Source organism: Anabrus simplex, chromosome 2, assembly GCF_040414725.1.
Source record: "Anabrus simplex isolate iqAnaSimp1 chromosome 2, ASM4041472v1, whole genome shotgun sequence".
Lineage (NCBI taxonomy): Eukaryota > Metazoa > Arthropoda > Insecta > Orthoptera > Tettigoniidae > Anabrus > Anabrus simplex.
The window spans coordinates 1,025,057,411-1,025,076,006 of NC_090266.1; the positions used below are offsets into that span (position 1 = coordinate 1,025,057,411).

Consider the following 18,596-nt stretch of genomic DNA (forward strand, 5'->3'; position numbering starts at 1 on the left):
CAGAGTAATGACTTGGGAGTGCAGTACAGAATCGAGATAGTATTTTGAGTTTCGATAGTTCGATATTCTGATAAATCCGAGCAGAGAAATTGATGTACCGTTAACAAAAATTATAAATCGAGAATTTCAGTGCGCGAGTGCCTTGTACGTGACGAAAGCTTAAAACAACACACGGAAGACGTGCTTGTTAAAACGCTAGACATTGACCTTGAACGCAGCTCGGCAGTTCCTCAATCCTACCCTGCACGTGGTTGGGGTTCATTACGTGTGTTCGAGCAGTTTATATTTTGTTTCTTATTCACTACGAGTCAAAACAGAAGACACTTTGCGTTTTTAAGGGCCGATGACCTTTAAACAGCAATCATCATCATCATTATCACGTTTAAAAAATCAATAGAATGCTTGTTTTTATATTTATCACTACTGAAATAGGAACTGTAGGTTAACATTTAACTTAAGAATGTTGCCTAGGGTGTTTTGTTAATTTACAAAAGACATTTTCCGGCTCCATGGCTAAATGGTTAGCGTGCTGGCCTTTGGTCACAGGGGTCCCGGGTTCGATTCCCGGCAGGGCCGGGAATTTTAACTATCATTGGTTAATTTCGCTGGCACGGGTGCTGGGTGTATGCATTGTCTTCATCATAATTTCATCCTCATCTCGACGCGCAGGTCGCCTACGGGAGTCAAATCGAATGACCTGCACCTGTCGAGCCGAACATATTCTCGGACACTCCCGGCACTAGAAGCTATACGCCATTTCATTTCATTACAAAAGACAGTTTAAAATTTATTTTAGTGGTAGGCAATCTGTGTTTTTCTTTTCTAAACTGTTGTACTGTGAACATTGGTACATTTTTTTGTACACAGGCGTTTTCGTGTACGTTCGTAAATGCGTGCTTTTCTATTCGAGATAGTCTTCTTACCTCCATCTGGAATTACGGAGTCCCTACTGTATGTTAGTTCATTCTTTTCTACAGCAGTGTGTTACTATTACGACTGTAATTCCTACGACCACCCCACTCTTATGTCTGTCACTAATGTGTGCCTTGTTCGGCTCTGTCCTGCTTGACTATGTAGCTCTCGTTACCTCCTTCTCCCTCTTCTTCTACTGGAGCCTTACGTCTTAACAGGTGCACTGTATTCTACCGTCATCATCTTAACACGCAGTAGCGTAATCTACTACGATTTGTTATTAGCACCATCATAGTAAAATGTAGGATGTAGTTGTGGCGGAATCTTCTTAGATATGTTCGACATCTGTGAATTGTGTATAATTTTACAACTCATGAAAGCGACCGTCGGCCTGGCGTTCAGGTTAATAGCTGCATGTCTCTAACGTGTAGCCTTGTTTATGTTTATCTGATTTGTTGATGTGAATGTTTGATGTTTATACACAATACGAGGTTACAGCTGACTCATCCCCACGAGCTTTACCTGGTTCTCGTCTTACGGATACTCATCTATAGTTAAATACTGCGACCGATGTTGCTCCAAGTGACGTATATTTCATCCTGTTTTCTCCTAAACCACGTATATTTTACTATTTTCTTCCGTGTATTTCAGCTCGCAATGACCTGATAATAATAATAATAATAATAATAATAATAATAATAATAATAATAAGTGCTTTACGTCCCACTAACTACTTTACGGTTTTCTGAGACGCTGAGGTGGCCGAATTTAGTCCCGCAGGAGTTACTTCTTGTACCAGTAAATCTACCGACACGAGGCTGACGTACATTATTAGAGCACCTTCAAATACCACTGGACTGGGCCAGGTTCGAACCTGCGAAGATGGAGTCAAATTGGCCGGCACCTCAACCGTCTGAGCCACTCAGCCCGGCAGGAGGCACGAAATGTAGGTTTGTTTAATTGATTTAGTTGTATAACATGTCCATTATTCGTTTGAAACAAAGCGTTCGATGTGCTTCTATAATTCATTTCCGATGCTACTCATTTGGACATCCTATCCCATGCATGCTTTCGTTTTCGTAAGGAACTGCCTTCTTTCTTCTACCTTTACGCAATGCACAACGGGGATCGTACCGTATTTCACATCCCGGCGCGCCTGTCGCAACCATCAATTATATCACACGCTCGTACAGGTCCCGCACCGACACCGATTTTTCAGGTCATTTCCATACTCACTAGACCACGGGGCTGATGACCACAGATATCCTAATCCCCTAAAGAACGTAACAGCAAATGAAGCAGTATTAATGTTGACAATTCGATACATCTGCAGGGTCCGAAGCCGATGACCAGGGTTGTCTGAAGCCTCTAAGATGGAAACTAAATACTAACAACAACAAAACCAGTCTGGCGAGTATGTAACGTTACATGGCATACACTAGTAGCAGCCTTCAGCTGTTATCGTAGTTCATTTGCTCTTAAACTTAAAACCAGTTTGACAAGTATGTTACGTAACATCTCGTGGTTTTCATAGGTAGCGTTCAGCTGTTACGGTAGTCCATTTGCTCGTAAACATAAACAGAAACCAGTTTGGCTCGGATGGCGCGTAACTTGCCTTTTATCAAAGGAAAGCTATTCATTCACAGGAATAAGGCATACTTCCTATTCTAAAAACATCGTATCCCTTTGCTCTCAAAAATAACTTCCGAGGATTACTAAAAGTTTGATATATAGTGGTTCGTCACATGGTTGTCTATTGCAACAAGATATATCTGCAGGTATACCCCTAACAGCCTGTATATGTATTGTGGGAGAATTTGGGAATCGAATGTTAGTACAAAGGTCTGGATTCACATGTGGGTCTTAACCCCGTAATGCGGCATTTTTTGAAGAAATCGGCGCACTGGTAATATACTGTATTCAGAAACTGCTACGTCACAGATTTCGTCCTCTTCAAGGCTCGTTTTAATGATCGAATTACACCTTGTTTTTATTCGCAATGAGACGGAATATAAGCTTCTAGGTTGCAGTCCGAAAAGGATACAGGCACTAACTAGATTATTGGCATTAAGAGTGCTGTTCAATTCTATTTTAATTCTATTCTGTCCAAGAGGTTGAATATTTACTATACTGCCTTTCGTAGAGAGCCTCCGTGGTTCAGGCGGCAGCGTGACGGCCTCTCACCACTGGGTTCCGTAGTTCAAATCCCGGTCACTCCACGTGAGATTTGTGCTGGACAAAACGGAGACGGGACAGGTTTTTCTCTGGGTACTCCGGTTTTCCCTGTCATATTTCATTCCAGCAACACTATCCAATATAATTTCATTTCATCTGTCATTCACTAATTATTGCCCCAGAGGAGTGCGACAGGCTTTGGCAGCCGGCACAGTTCCTGTCTTCGCCGCTAGATGGGGCTTCATTCATTCCATTCCTGGCCCGGTCGAACGACTGGAAACAGGGTGTGGATTTTCATTTTTCACTGCCTTTCGTACTGGATAAATTATTGTGAAGTAATTTTCCGAGTGTCATGGGATGCATACGGCCTATGGCCATGTCTTTGCCTTCTACATATACGCAGAAAGGTCCACGATCTCAATGTTTATGTCTGTTATGTGGTGGCTGCCGTATTACTCGATCGGTACTGGCGGAGGTCAACTGATCTCGGAGAGTAAACGCTGTGTCATAACGTCATTCCTAAGTTGGCACGCGACCCATTCGGAGTAGCAGAACTGGCTTCGGAACGAAACTGCGACCCAGACACCTCAGATATAAAATCAGGAGACTCATTTAAATAATATGGAAATTTACCTGATTGGTCATCGAAATTGATGGCTTTCTTTTCATCTGCACCTCCCACAGGGTCTTCCACGGCTCGTTTGTTTGCAGCATTAGCACTAATTGCAGTAGATTCCATATCGACATCAGAACTGAAAGCAGAATTAAGTACCTGTAATGCCATTCCTACACTCGATGATGTCACTCGGCGAATCTCTTGATAATAGTGCGGTGTGGGAAAACGCGCACAACACAGCACGTCTTCACTTAGAGATGGGATCGGTAGGAGCGGAGCGCAGCGGTTGTTTTCGGTCTTTCTGCCTGGACCTCTGGTGTCGTCCGATTGATTTGCTGGTGGAAAATTCAAGTGCGTTAATGTGGGCAATGTTGTAACGGTGATCTTGTTTGGAATTGCAATTCAGGTTTCACTAGTGATTCCACGCATGCATGTGTCTTCTTACGTATGTCACTCAAATGCTGCAGCCGTATCAATATTGCCGCATTTTTTGTTACCCTGTGAATGGAAGTTCTTGATCCCCTGAAATTCAGTTTGCGATATATTCAGATGGTAGTAATAATGTAAATTTAATATTTCTGTATATTATACCCTAGCAAATGCACTTACAATAACAGTGATAGTAACACAGTTTAAATAATAATCTTATTCCATTCCATGTAAACATGCATTATATATACGATACAATTACATTAATGCTAGCACATTTATTACTGAAGAGTAGTTCGCCTCTGTGGTGGAGTGGTTAGTGTGATTAGCTGCCATCTAGATTCCAGGCTCTACCATGAAATCTGAAAAAAGTGGTACGAGGGCTGGGACGAGGTCAACTGAGCCTCGGGCGGTTAGTAGAGGTGGGTTAGGTTCCCACCTCAGCCATAATCGAAGTGGTTTTCCGTGGTTTCCCACTTCTCCTCCAGGCAAATGCTGGCATGGTACCTAACTTAAGGCCACGGCCGCTTCCTTCCCTATTCCTTGCCTATCCCTCCCAATCTTCCCGTTCCCCCACAAGGCCCCTCTTCAGCATAGCTGGTGAGGCCGCCTGGGCGAGGTACTGGTCATCCTCCCCAGTTTCATCCCCCGACCCAAAGTCTCACGCTCCAGGACACTGCCTTGGAGGCGGTAGAGCTGGGATCCTTCGCGGAGCCCAGGGGGAAAACCAACCTTTGTGCGTAAGCTGTTTTACGTCGCACCTACACAGATAGGTCTTGTGGCGACGATGGGATAGGAAAGGTCTAGGAGTGGCGCGAATTGTTATCCGTGGATATTGTAAATATTTAACTACGGTATATTACGCCCAAGGTATAAAAAAAAGGATAGGTCTGTTAACATAAAACAATGGGCGTGATAACTGGCACCAGACTCCCTACAGTCACATGTTTATAAGGGATTTCCTCTTGTGACAAATACCGATGTATTGACCTTTGTTCCTTCCTTCCATTAATTGCGAGCAGCAGCCAGTTAGGTTACGGTCAGATTTACGGCTTTATGGTCTCAAGGCTCTTTACGTATCACCATTCTCCCATACCACTGTCATCGGTCAATTAACCACAAGCAAAACTAAGAGTATACCTGAGTGAAAATCAATAAATTTCATTATGTAGAAATTATCCGCACTGCCATACAGTTTGCATCCGCCAAGACAATAACTGGGAATGTGGGGCATTGCGGGTCGGATCCACTGATTGTTTTAAATTCATATCCATCCATTCATTCTTCGTCCTCACGTTTTGAATTCTGGTCAGTGGAGGATTATGGACTTCTGATTGTCCTTACATTTCGTCTCATTTCGTGCCATTCGGGGCCGATGTTAGGCCCCTTTAAACAACAAGCATCATCATCGTCCGGCTCCATGGCAAAATGGTTAGCGTGCTGGCCTTTGGTCACAGGGGTCCCTGGTTCGATTCCCAGCGGGGTCGGGAATTTTAACCATCATTGGTTAATTTCTCTCGCACGGGGATGGGTGTAGTTGTTGTCTTCATCACCATTTCATCCTCATCACGACGTGCAGGTCGCCTACGGGAGTCAAATCAAAAGACCTGCAGCTGGCGAGCCGAACCCATCCTGGGATCTCCCGGCACTAAAAGCCATGCGCCCTTTCATTTCATTTTATTATCATCTATAAAAAATCTACCCATATACTATGAATTAAATGACACCCCTCCCCACTTGAGTATCAAGATGCACTTGATCTCTGTACGAGGGAAACAATCCCATTTTTCAAAACATAGGATGTTGCCGGAAATCACAGCGTGGCTCGTCAGCTGTATGCTACGACACAAGTTCTCCTTCCACTCTCATGTTATTTCTAACATTACTCATCTACTTGGCCATGATAGTGGGTCACTCTTGGCTAATAACTTCCGGTGTCTGTCCGTTGCGAAGTAGTGCACTGCCGAATATTAACATCTCAAGCCATAAATTACAATATAAAGATATACACTACTTCAAATGCAAATGGCAACACCACGAAGCAATGGGACTGTAGTGCTGGAGCGGGGCTGTGGAATTACACGATAATAACGTCTCACCGATGTACTCAGTTTTCAATAAAAGTCTGTAGAGAATGTGACCACTTGAGCCATTATGCACTGCTGAATTCTTCGAAGCGTGGTGTCAGAAGGCCTGGATCACTTTCTCGAAGTACCGCTATGAACAATGTTGGGGGGTGGGGGATACTGACCCGCAGGACATGAATCGCTTCCAAAGAAAATTCGTTGATATATTTCGTGCAGTACTGAACCTTAGAGGACAGAGCCTTTTTTGGTGAGAGTTCTAAGCTGAAATATTATCACATAGCAGTTTTTCTAGGCCCAACGACGATATGCTGCTCGGCGAGGGTCAGTTGCACAGTTGGGGGCGGTGAGGAAATTTGGTGGGTCGTCTAACCATCATGTCTCACACGTGCTCAATAGGACTTAGGTCCAGAGACATTGCTGGCATTGTAAAGTAGTTATGTAGTCGAGGGCTTCCCTGGAAGTGCGTGCTGTGTAAGCAGGGCATTGTCTTGATGAAGATTCGCAGCGTTCGCGGGACAACCACTGGATTGAATTACTGTGCCAACATATTATCACCGAGCGAGTGGCTGCCGGAGCTGTCATCTTTAGAATAGAATACTCTCATCCCCTAGTTCCGGCTCGCCTCAAACTGGGGAATTATTGCAATTTATTAAATTCTATACATTCTCCTCTTACAATTATTTGACTGTTACTACACTCATCATCATCATCATCATCATTATCATCATCATCATCATCTGTTTACACTCCAGGTTCGGTTTTTCCCTCGGACTTAGCGAGGGATCCCACCTCTACCGCCTCAAGGGCAGTGTCCTGGAGCTTCAGACTCTTGGTCGGGAGTTACAACTGGGGAGTATGACCAGTACCTCGCCCAGGCGACCTCACCTGCTATGCTGAACAGGGGCCTTGTGGAGGGATGGGAAGATTAGAAGGGATAGGCAAGGAAGAGGGAAGGAAGCGGCCGTGGTCTTAAGTTAGGTATCATCCCGGCATTCGCCTGGAGGAGAAGTGGGAAACCACGGAAAACCACTTCCAGGATGGCTGAGGTGGGAATCGAACCCACCTCTACTCAGTTGACCTCCCGAGGCTGAGTGGACCCCGTTCCAGCCCTCGTACCACTTTTCAAATTTCGTGGCAGAGCCGGGAATCGAACCCGGGCCTCCGGGGGTGGCAGCTAATCACGCTAACCACTACACCACAGAGGCGGACTTACTACACTCAATAAATATAATTTCAACAAACACTATCAACAACAAAACAAAACAATGTATTTTGTCCTAGACGTTAACAATGTTACATAGTTTAGGACAACATGCATCTTCCCCTTCTTTAGCTTATTTAGTGCTTATTTCTGTGTCACAAGTCTTATGGAGTTATCCTACCATTACAACATACATTATGACTGCATGAATTGGTAAATAGATGATTTCATAGTTGAATTGTGGTCGCGCATGAATAAATGAATAACCCTCTTCTCAGCCGGTCACTAATAGCCACCAACTGGGAAGAGAGCATTCATTGATGAATGAGTGATTGTGTGAGCGAATGACTTGATGGACTGAATTGAACATTAAGGATGAAATACTGACTTCCTAAATGAATGAATGAATGAATGAATGAATGAATGACTGTGAGCATGAATGAAAGGACTGGATTCAAAGTCCTCTGTTCCAGTCACGGAGGGCCACCAACTGTGGAGAGAGTTTAATGAATTGAGAGTTGATGGATGTCCGGCTCCATGGCTAAATGGTTAGCATGCCGGCCTTTGGTCCAGAGGGTCCCGGGTTCGATTCCTGGCCAGGTCGGATATTTTAACCTTAAATGGTTAATTCCCTTGGCTTGGGGACTGGGTATTTGTGTTGTCCCCAACATCCTTGCAACTCACACATCCTACATAACACTTTGCTCCACTTGGCAGATGCCGGCCTCCCACATCGGAGGGTCTGCTTTACAAGGGCAGCACCCGGCTAGAAACAGCCACACGAAATTAAATTATTAAGTTTATGAATGGATGCTTAAAAGATTGAATTGCGTTCATACCTGACTGACTGACTGACCACTCTTCTCTCCCAGTCGTATGGCTTTTAGTGCCGGGATATCCCAGGACGGGTTCGGCTCGCCAGATGCAGGTCTTTCTATTTGACTCCCGTAGGCGACCTGCGCGTCGTAATGAGGATGAAATGATGATGAAGACAACACATACACCCAGCCCCCGTGCCATTGGAATTAACCAATTAAGGTTAAAATCCCCGACCCGGCCGGGAATCGAACCCGGGACCCTCTGAACCGAAGGCCAGTACGCTGACCGTTCAGCCAACGAGTCGGACTTCTCTCCCAGTGACGGATAGCCACCAACTGGAGAGAGCATACACTAAAGGATTGAGTGCTTGATGGTGTGTTGATGAAATAGCATGAACATTCCATTGTGGATGAATGAAATACTGACTGCCTAAATAAATGAATGAATTAACGGGTGGCTGAATGCATGAATGACTGGGTTCCAAGTCCTCTCTCCCAGTCATGGATAACCACAAACTTGGGTGGGAATTTCATGAATGAATTAATGAAAGGATGTTGTCGTTTAGCTCACCTGCACTTTAATAATTACTTTAAGGTACAAAAGATAATGACTTGACAGTATTTTTATACAACACTACATTTAATATTATATTTGTCCTACTAGTACTTATAATGTGCATCCGGGAGGTAATGGGTTCGAATCCCACTCTCGGCAGCCCTGATGATGGTTTTCTGTGGTTTCCAATGTTCACACCAGGCAGATACTGGGGCTGTACCTTAATTAAGGCCACGGCCGCTTCCTTCCCACTCCTAGGCGTTTCCTATCCCATCGTCGCAATAAGACCTATCTGTGTCTGTGCGACGTAAAGCAAATTCTTAGTAATTGTATTCATTATCCTATGGCAGGTATGTGTCTTATCCTTCTTATCCTTATACTTCATCATTCTCCTTAGTGTTCGTTTTGTTCTTTCTTTTTTCCTTTTGTCACATACAGACATGCCACTCCCGATTTAAGCGGGAGACTGCCGATTTTTCATCGTTCTTCCCGATCTCCCCATTGCAGGGTTCGATCCCCGAATTTTCAGAGCAGTTTCAGCAATTTTCGTATTATTTTAAACTCCCACGCGTTTCTCGTTCTATCGATATATGGCTGAGTATGTCTGGTCGATAGTAGTTCTAATAATCATAACCGGATGACAGTACGGGTCATGGTGGCCAGCCATGTGCTCCTCTTTGGTCTATAATACACTCAAATACTCAAATAGAAGTGGAAGTCGCAAGCGAGTAACCTAACCTCAGAAGTAGCACGCCATAAACGTTTATTCGGGGCAGGACCTGCCTAAGTGCGCATGCTACATCACGTAGTAGTGTTTCTTGGTTGTGTGTCTTAATATTTGTGTTCGCCAAAATGTCAAAAAAGAAATATGATGCAGTGTTTAAAAGCGCTTATAGGGAAGAGTTTCCATGTTTCAGTGAGTCCAGGAAGGGACCAACGTTTACATTCTGTACTATTTGTAGGTGAGATTTCTCAGTTGCGCATGGCGAGAAGTGGGATATACTCAAACATGTGCAAACGATAAAACGTAAGGAGTGTGTCCAGTGTGTATAAAGAAACCAGAAACTGAACTTTTCATGTAAAAACCAAGATGTAAATCCTGTGACGAATGTCGAGGCTTTATTTACTTCATTTCGTAGAACATAACCTGGGGGCCTTTTGTTTCGCAAACTGCTTCCTGATTCAGAAATCGCTAAACGATATGTGTGTGCTAGAACGAAAACGGCGGCTATCATTACAGAAATGTGCATGAAAGAAACGGCGAAAATTGTATCACCTTTGCAGGTGAGTGCATTTTCTGTTGCTACTGATGGGAGTGATAAAAGCGACTTGAAAATATATCCCATTGTTGTAACATATTTTTAGGCCTGAAATGAATGAAATTCAGAGCTATCTATTCTCTGTGCCTAATTTAGAAGGGGATGCTACTGGAGCTAACATTGCTGATCTTCGGCTCTCAACTTTTCAGGAATTCTGCATTCCATTAAAAACTGCCTAGTTCTTGGTGCTGATAATGCTCCAGTAATGGTGGGATTAAAGAATGGTGTGGCAGGATGGTTGAAGCGGGAAAATAATAACATAATCATCTTAGGATGCTCTTGTCACCTAATTAACCTTGCTGCAGAGAAGGGTGTGGCGTGCCTGCCTGCAAATGTAGATGAAAGTATAATTGCTATACTTTATTATCTGGAAAGGAGTGCAAAGAGGAGAGAAATGTTCAGAGAATTTCAGACTTTACACAACACAGAAATCAGGGAAATTCTGAAGCATGTGCCTACTCGATGGTTATCACTAAGAAGGTGTTTAGATAGGATTTTGCTGCAGTGGTACCCTTTAGTTACTTTATTCAGGAGCGAAATTGTGAGTAAGGATTCTCAGATGGGAACTTTGAAGACTTACAAAATTCCTAAGCACAGTCTAAGTGCAGATGTGTCTTGTTTGTCTGAAAAGGTGAAGCATTGTCATAACATTTCACTACACTTCTCTGTTAAAAGGAAAACGAAGTAATCAGTTTCACCCTTCAAAACAAATTAAATTACTGATGACACTAAGAGCCATGCTTTGTCACGCGAAGAATGACTGTTAATGTTCCTTTCATCAAATTTACATAAATCTTTTTAACCTTTTCTCAAGTTTTATGGATATCTTTGAGAATCCAAACGTAGCTCTTCAGTCAAGTATGCTGCACATCCACTTATTTAAGTCAGCTTTGGGGTAACTATTGAATAATGTGATGGCGAGGTTTGTTAAACCACACGTTATTAAAAGCTCCTCTCTCCTTGATGTATATTATCATACTCCAGCAAATCAAAGGGATGATTGTGATCTGATGATAGGGAAATCTGTGTTTGCTTTAGTGAACAGTTTGAAGTCTGAGGAAAAGTGCATATTCATTAAGTCATTTAGAAAGTGTTTCTCTTCATCATGTGACGGCATGTTACACAAATTTCCCTTCAAAGATGAAGTTTTAATTAATGTAGAAGTTGCAAATATTTCTGCTGTAAGTAAGGCATCATTTTCTAGCTTTAGATTTGTCATTTACAAGTTTACGAACATTCTGACTAGTGAAACGGAACATTTAGATAAAGAAACTGATATTCTGCACTCCCAGTCTGTAACTTCCAGCTCGAAGAAACAGACCTGGCAAAAGGAAGAATTGATGTTCAGAAATCAGTTGATGGTGTACTTAAATATGACAGACTCTCTAAGGTGATGCTTGCTATTTTATCAGTTCCACATAACGATGCACAATGTGAAAGGATTTTTAGCAGAGCCAAAAAGACCAAAACACTGTTCAGATCCTTGCTGTCTGAACTAACTTCGAAAAAATTTTAACCTTAAAAAGCAGTTCAGCAAGGTAAGATCTTTGAGCAAAAATTTAGTTCAGAGTTTCTGAAGAGGGCTGTCAGCTACGGGTGTGTTGAACAACAATTAGTCGTAATGTGTTCAGCATATAAAAGGATGAGAAGTCACCTGTTCCTAAAGTTCAGGTATGTCCTCTATTTAGTATTCACATATAAATAATGAAAAATATATATAAGCTAAATAAAGTTGTTAATATATTGAATTATAATGAATTAGTACATTTTCTGCCATCAGTGATGTGTCGTAATACGTCACGATTCAATGCCAAATTTCTCTTGATTTTTTACTTTTGAAAATGCAAAGAAAATGTTGCTGTTCTTCTCGGTGTAATCCACTGTTATTTAATAGTTTCGCAATTGTATAGAATTCTCCCTCTTTCTATTTTTATTTTAACTACCCAAATATTTAACTTTCAGTGCTTTAGTTCCCCTAACACCCTGTGGATGGGGGACGCAGACGAAGAATGCACCCACGGTATCCCCTGCCTGTCGTAAGGGGCGACTAAAAGGGACGACCAAGGGATGATCGAATTACAACCATGAGACTACTTGTAATTAGTAGCATCACGCATGGAACACCATGGGTCGCTTTTACTTGCGCATAGTACCACTATGTTAGGTACACAATAGGTTTGTGATTATTAGCGACAGTGTGTGAATCCGGGTTGGTTTTAAAGTACCTGCTGTGCCACACCAAGTTACCCTTATGTTGTGCCTTCTGACATCGTATTCTTTATCGATGCCATAGATTAATCTGACTGCTTTAGTATTCTCGAACTCGACATGTAATTCACCGCAATGCCCCACATTACCAGAAACTGGCGTTAAACAATAGTACTACTGATCAAGGGACTGCTTCTAAAGCACAATACGGGATCGATTATACTTGTAGACGAAAGGGGTCCAAAATCCAGATCATCGGCCCCTCATAATGGTACTTATCGCTAAGAAAGTAGAACCAGGGTATTTGTCATGTTGCGGTACTAATCGCAAGTAGCGTAGACTCGCGGTATTCCACACATTATGGTACTACTTACAGGTAATGTAATGCGCACACATGTAACAAAAACGTATGGTGTTTTTCACAATGCGGCGCCATTTACAGGCAACGCAAACCTATGGTGTTCCTCACATAGGTGTACTAATCACAGGGACTCGTACTATCCCGTGGTGTTACTCACATCGTGGGTACTAATCATAGTCAACCTAACTAACAAACCCTAGTGGACCGGTCGAAACTGGCTAAAGACTGTCCCTATCAAAAGCCTTGGATAGGTCAATAGCGATACAGTCCATTTGACCTCCTGTATCTAGAATATCTGCTATATCTTGCTGGAATCCTACAAATTGAGCTTCACTGGAATAACCTTTACAAAACCCGAACTGACTTCCATCAAACCAGTTAGGAATTTCGCAGTTAGTAGTATTTCAATTCCCCTACATAATCTTAATAGATGCGCCTCGTCCATATCTTCTCCACAGAATAAACACTTATTTTCGTTATTTCCCTCTCTCTCTCTCTCTGACCCTTATTTTTGTATATCCCCATTAGCTACCACACCATGCCCCTTACTTCTCTGTCAGGAAGCATTCCAGCAATGTCCTTTTAGTCCCACATTCTGCCATAATCGTCTGTTTTATAATATCCTTAACTCCAATCATTACTTTCGTATGGAATTCCTTATCTTTATTCTGAATCTCTTTACTCCAGTAACTTCCACTTCCTATTCTACCGAGCATCCTTTTCACTTTCGTTAGCCAGTAATTATCCTTTAAGTGTTCCATCTGTTGTTCGTATGCTAAATTCAGTATTTCCCTCCCTTCTCCCCTACTTAATCTTAAACTATATTTTATGACTTTCCTGGCTATATCTGCTTGAATGCTTATATCCTCATATAGTCTTCTAACTCCGCTATTGGCTGTGCAACCTGGAAGACCCATCATTATTTTGCAGAATTTATTATTTATTACATCTAATTCTCTTCTCTCTACTTCAATGCCCCATATTTCTGCGCCTTACAATGCTCCTGAAATCACATCTGTCAGCTTTCATTCGGGAGATAGTGAGTTCGAACCGCACTGTGGCAACCCTTTTCATGGTTTTCCGTGGTTTCATGTTTTCACACCAGAAAAAAAATTCTGTACCTTAATTAATGCCACGGCTGCTTCCTTCCCATTCCTAGCCCCATTCCATCGCATTTTCGCCGTAGGCCCTATCTGTGTCGGTGCGACATAAAGAAAATTGAAAAAATCGAGCAGTCATATTACCCCAGCGATCAACGTTAAAACCAGTGGGTCCATAGACCACAATGCCTATGCCCGTAACATTAAAAGTCCGTTCAGACTGCTGTGTGTGTTGTACGTAACTCTCCCCTTTCATGCAGGGTAAGCGGACCCCCGTCTAAGAACTGTCGGAGCGCACCTTTCAATATTACGACTTCAGTGTTGGCCATGTGTGCCTTCCGACGACAAGATCGGCTCGGCCCCTCTTCGGTATGTCGTTGGACACAACTACGATAACCATTGCTGGCAGTCGCAGGAGTACGTAACAGTATCAAAAGTCACATCAAATTACGCCCGGCTCCATGACTGAGTGGTCAGTGTCTTCACATTTGGTACTTGGGTTCCATTCCCAGTCGGGTCTATGTATTATAATATTACATACGTGCTTTGTTTTGTTGGGATACATACATTTCCTGATGAAATGTCATTGCTCCACTGTAAATTTGTCGAAGTATTTCAACCCAATATTCGGTCAGTTGCGAGAAAAAAAGGCGCTGAAATGTTTGTCGCGGGTTTTACGGATTACGCGATGTCGTCTTCCAATTGGCTGGATAGCTCAGGTGGTAGTGCTCTGGATTTGTGGCTGAAAAGTTGTGGGATCGATACTTAATGTTTGTTTTTTGCTTTTAAAAAACTTAAATCTCTTATTTTATTCAATTGTCTTGTAAAATACTTTAAAATAATGCATATACAAACATTTTAAATACTTTTTTTCAGTTAATAAAGATTTCCTTTTTTCGATTGATGGCGTGTATTTCTCAAAATATTTCAATGGAAAGTAATCATTTGTCATATTGATTAGCTTACATATTTTTCAATAATAGAAGGAAGTGTTGTTTTGAACGAAAACGCTTATTGTGAATCAGAATTATCAATTGGGCAGTGAATCAAATCATTAAAGTGTCTTCTTCTATGTGATTCCGCGCATCCCAAGATATGTAGGCCTATGTTTTTGAAAAGCCTCAAAAGAAGTCAAATGGACACCTACTTGAAAATAAACAGCGTTTCAAATGGAGCTTCTTCAAAAGCAGACAAGAAAACCAGAAATAAGTCGGATTTTATTGAAAAATCTGTCAACTTTAAAACGATGAGCTTGACAGATGGACTTTTATTAAATGCGTCTCATACGAACTAGTTTTCAAATTGTAGGCTTGTAGCAAATCAACCAAACCCATAACAATAGTTCTCAGTTCGAGAGTTTACTGGAGAGGCAGTTTCTGGTCAGTCACTCGGTTCCCGAGGCAGGTATAGTTCGCTCAGTTCGTGTGCGCCGATTTTCTGCAATTGCACAAAAACTAACCCGTCAGTGATTGGTACAACTCCTAGTTAAAACTGTAGCATGTGATAAAGGGGTTGCCTAGAAGAGCTCCTTATTTGGTCTCATTTATATTACAGCTATCTCCATTGTATCTAGAGCTATCTGATGACAAATATTTTTAAAAAACTACGGTACAAATTTGATCTAACCTCGTCTAAAATTTCTTAGACCTCTAACCTGGGTTAATCTCGGAATGTACAGAATTTAGCCATACATTTTACCTAGGGAACAAGTTTCTACGAGAGGTTCCTTGTGAATATCTTTTTGTAATGGATTTGTTTCTTTAATTACATAGGTATTTCCAGAACTACTAAAATACCTGGCAATGACACAAGATTAATACTTGTCTTGCGATTTCTTGAACCTTCCTCTGAATGACAAAGTAAAGCTGAATAATAATTACATACATACATACATACATACATACATACATACATACATACATACATACATACATACATACATATTTTCATTATAGACTGGTATGCCTTTCAAGGTTCAGTCTGCTAGCCTCTGTGTGGATTAACTAAGCGCCTCGACAATTAGTCTGTCCGTTATTTTCCTAGGCAACCTATCCTTCCAGATCCACCTCACGTGACCCCCATCCTGAGTTCGTTCATCCATCGAGTTTATTCATAACTTAGCCTCTATGTCCTAATTCCGAATACCCTCCTGCATTTGTTCCGCCTGCTTGTACCTGCTATCATTGTCTCTCTTTTCATGTCCGTCACGTTCAGTTTATAAGGTATCCTGAATCCATTCCCGTACAGCAAAATCGATTTGAAAACTAGTGATGTAAAATAGTTTTGTGCGAGAGCTGATTTCTTTCTTATAGAATAGCGTTGATCGCAACTACGAGCCAACCACTACAACTTGATTCGGTTTCACTTACTGCCATCCTTAGAAAGAATATACTTACGTCCTAAATACTTGAAATGGTCAACCTGCTCCAGTTTTGTATTCCTGGCTTGACTTTCAACCCTATTAGAGTTCGTTCCTACTGATATCACCCTAGTCTGGGAGAAGGTAATTTCCATACCATACTCACTGTACCTCTTTTCAAGCTCAAAGTTATTAGATTACAGGCTTGCATCTTGTCAGTGACTTGCAGAAAGGATCATGCCTTTGGAATACACGGAATATTAAGTAAATACAACGGTCTTTCTGCTGGCCTCTTTCCACACTCTGCATTACAATGACAAGATCGGAAAATTACCACAACTCCGAGCTTGCCGTGGGGCTGAGCAAATGTGTGGACCGAGCGTGCTGGCCCTGCGTTTAGGGTCGCGTATGTGTGAGCTTGCATTCGGGGGATGGTGGGTTCGAATCCCAGTCCTTTCCCATCCTTGCGTCGCCGAAAACGTTCGATGTGTTAGTGTGACATTAAATCACGCAAAGAGCAAATGGTGTGGATGAAGTTCCTCATGAATAACATCATTGTTTGAGCTGGCGTTCGAGTACTGTATCTTGAAACGTATTTTACCCCCACCCCACCCCCGCGCGCACACACACACACACACACACCCAAACAACAAAACAAAATGGAAGTATCAGAAAAATGTATTTAGATTTAGACAGCAGGTTTGGAAAATGCTGCAAGCTGACGTTACGAGATAGTATGTTGGTACAAAATGACGATTGTCGGGCATGTTCACGCCAGCTTGCGATGACAGGCTCAACAGGTTTTTATTTTTTGCTAGTGGTTTTACGTCGCACCGACATAGATAGGTCTTATGACGACGATGGGATAGGAAAGGCCTAGGAGTTGGAAGGAAGCGGCCGTGGCCTTAATTAAGGTACAGCCCCAGCATTTGCCTGGTGTGAAAATGTGAAACCACGGAAAACTATCTTCAGGGCTGCGGACAGTGGGATTCGAACCCACTATCTCCCGGATACAAGCTCACAGCCGCGCGCCCCTAACCGCTAGGCCAACTCGCCCGGTCAACAGGTGTTTGGTTTGGCCAGTATTCACTAATATAATTACCACAGTGCCAGTCAAAACCAGTGCATGGAGTGCATTTACGTGCTCGAATTATTCAGGAAAGGTGTAATTGCTAAATTACTCCGGGGTTTCTTTACGTACGGTTCAGGTACCGCACCACCATGACCTGACGACCCAATGACGCATGCGCGCACGCAAGGTCGGGGCTAATGAATGTGGTTCGTTCGCCAGTGTTGCTGCCTCGCTCGTGGACGTGTGACGTGCCTCCTCCAACAATCCAGGTAACTGTTCCAAGTCCTCGGCAGATATCGTTCATAGGCGTTCAGTAAGTCGAATATGAGGTAAGAGTCATGGTATCATAAAGTACATTGCACCTTGACATACTTCTACGGCCGATGATTACTATGAAAATGTTAAGAAAGCAACAGAACTGTATCCTTGAAAGTAAAATTGCTTCAGGGTTTACAATTTAGGAGAATAATTATTCTTAGAGAACCTATGACAATTACCTATACTGGAAGTAGCGCAGTCTTACGGATTTTTCAAAATCTTTTGTGGATGTGTAGAATTTGTATCTCTACTAAATTGCAATTTAACTTGCAACTCATTAGTATATTTTTGTATATTTCGTAAGATGAACTTGTCAAATACTGAACTCGCAAAAAGAAAACAGCCTAGCCCCAATAATTCGTAAGATGAAAGAAACATTAAATCAAATGACAACTTAGTATGTACTGTAATTTTAAAATTGACTGTCTTAATTGTATATAAAATGTCATCGATCATTAAATATTATATATAGCATGCTGATGAACGATCTGCATTAAGTTCGAAGACAGACGAGTTCGTCGCCATGGGGCTGAGAATATCTGTATTCGTAAAGCATGGATGAGACAACAGGTAGTTTGTTATGCACAGTTCAATATGACAGTCGTCCATCTCGTGTCTCACATGCAGGACGTACGTGACTAAGTACATTGTCACTGTGAACACGCTAGAATGTATGAGCGCATGTATTCTATGTTCCTCGGCTTCATCAGGCTTAATTTTAATTATTATAAAAATATAATTAATCTCCCATGTAGATACAAATTCCTGTGAATACCAACAACAAAAATAATATCTATTGGTTCAATTGTTTCTGAGAAAAATGTACCTTCGACAGAAACTTATAAAATACCATGCGTTCATTCTTCATGAAAACGGCAACTATATATTGAAGTTGCTGTTACTTACAGAGAATGAAAAGGGAAAAGGTAAACGCTTATCTTCCCTACTTGAAAGAACTGTACTGGAACCCGGATAACAGTAAGGACAGTGTGTTTCCTTTACCTGCTGACTATCCGTATCTCCTATACCGCGTACCCTCAACTTCCGAATTCTCTTTACGCACAG

General features: G+C 42.1%; 1 protein-coding gene across 3 annotated transcripts in view; it reads left to right on the plus strand.

Moving 5' to 3' along the window:
• Positions 1-18,596, plus strand: part of Cpr (Cytochrome P450 reductase) — a 576,566-nt gene that overhangs the window by 267,844 nt on the left and 290,126 nt on the right. Inside the window, exon 1 of one of the 3 annotated variants that reach the window (XM_067141923.2) lies at positions 17,433-17,482. The exons of the other annotated variants lie outside the window; for them this stretch is intronic. The gene's annotated coding sequence lies outside the window, so the exon portion shown is untranslated. Of the gene's footprint in view, positions 1-17,432; positions 17,483-18,596 lie in introns of those variants that run through there. 3 annotated transcript variants of the gene reach the window in all.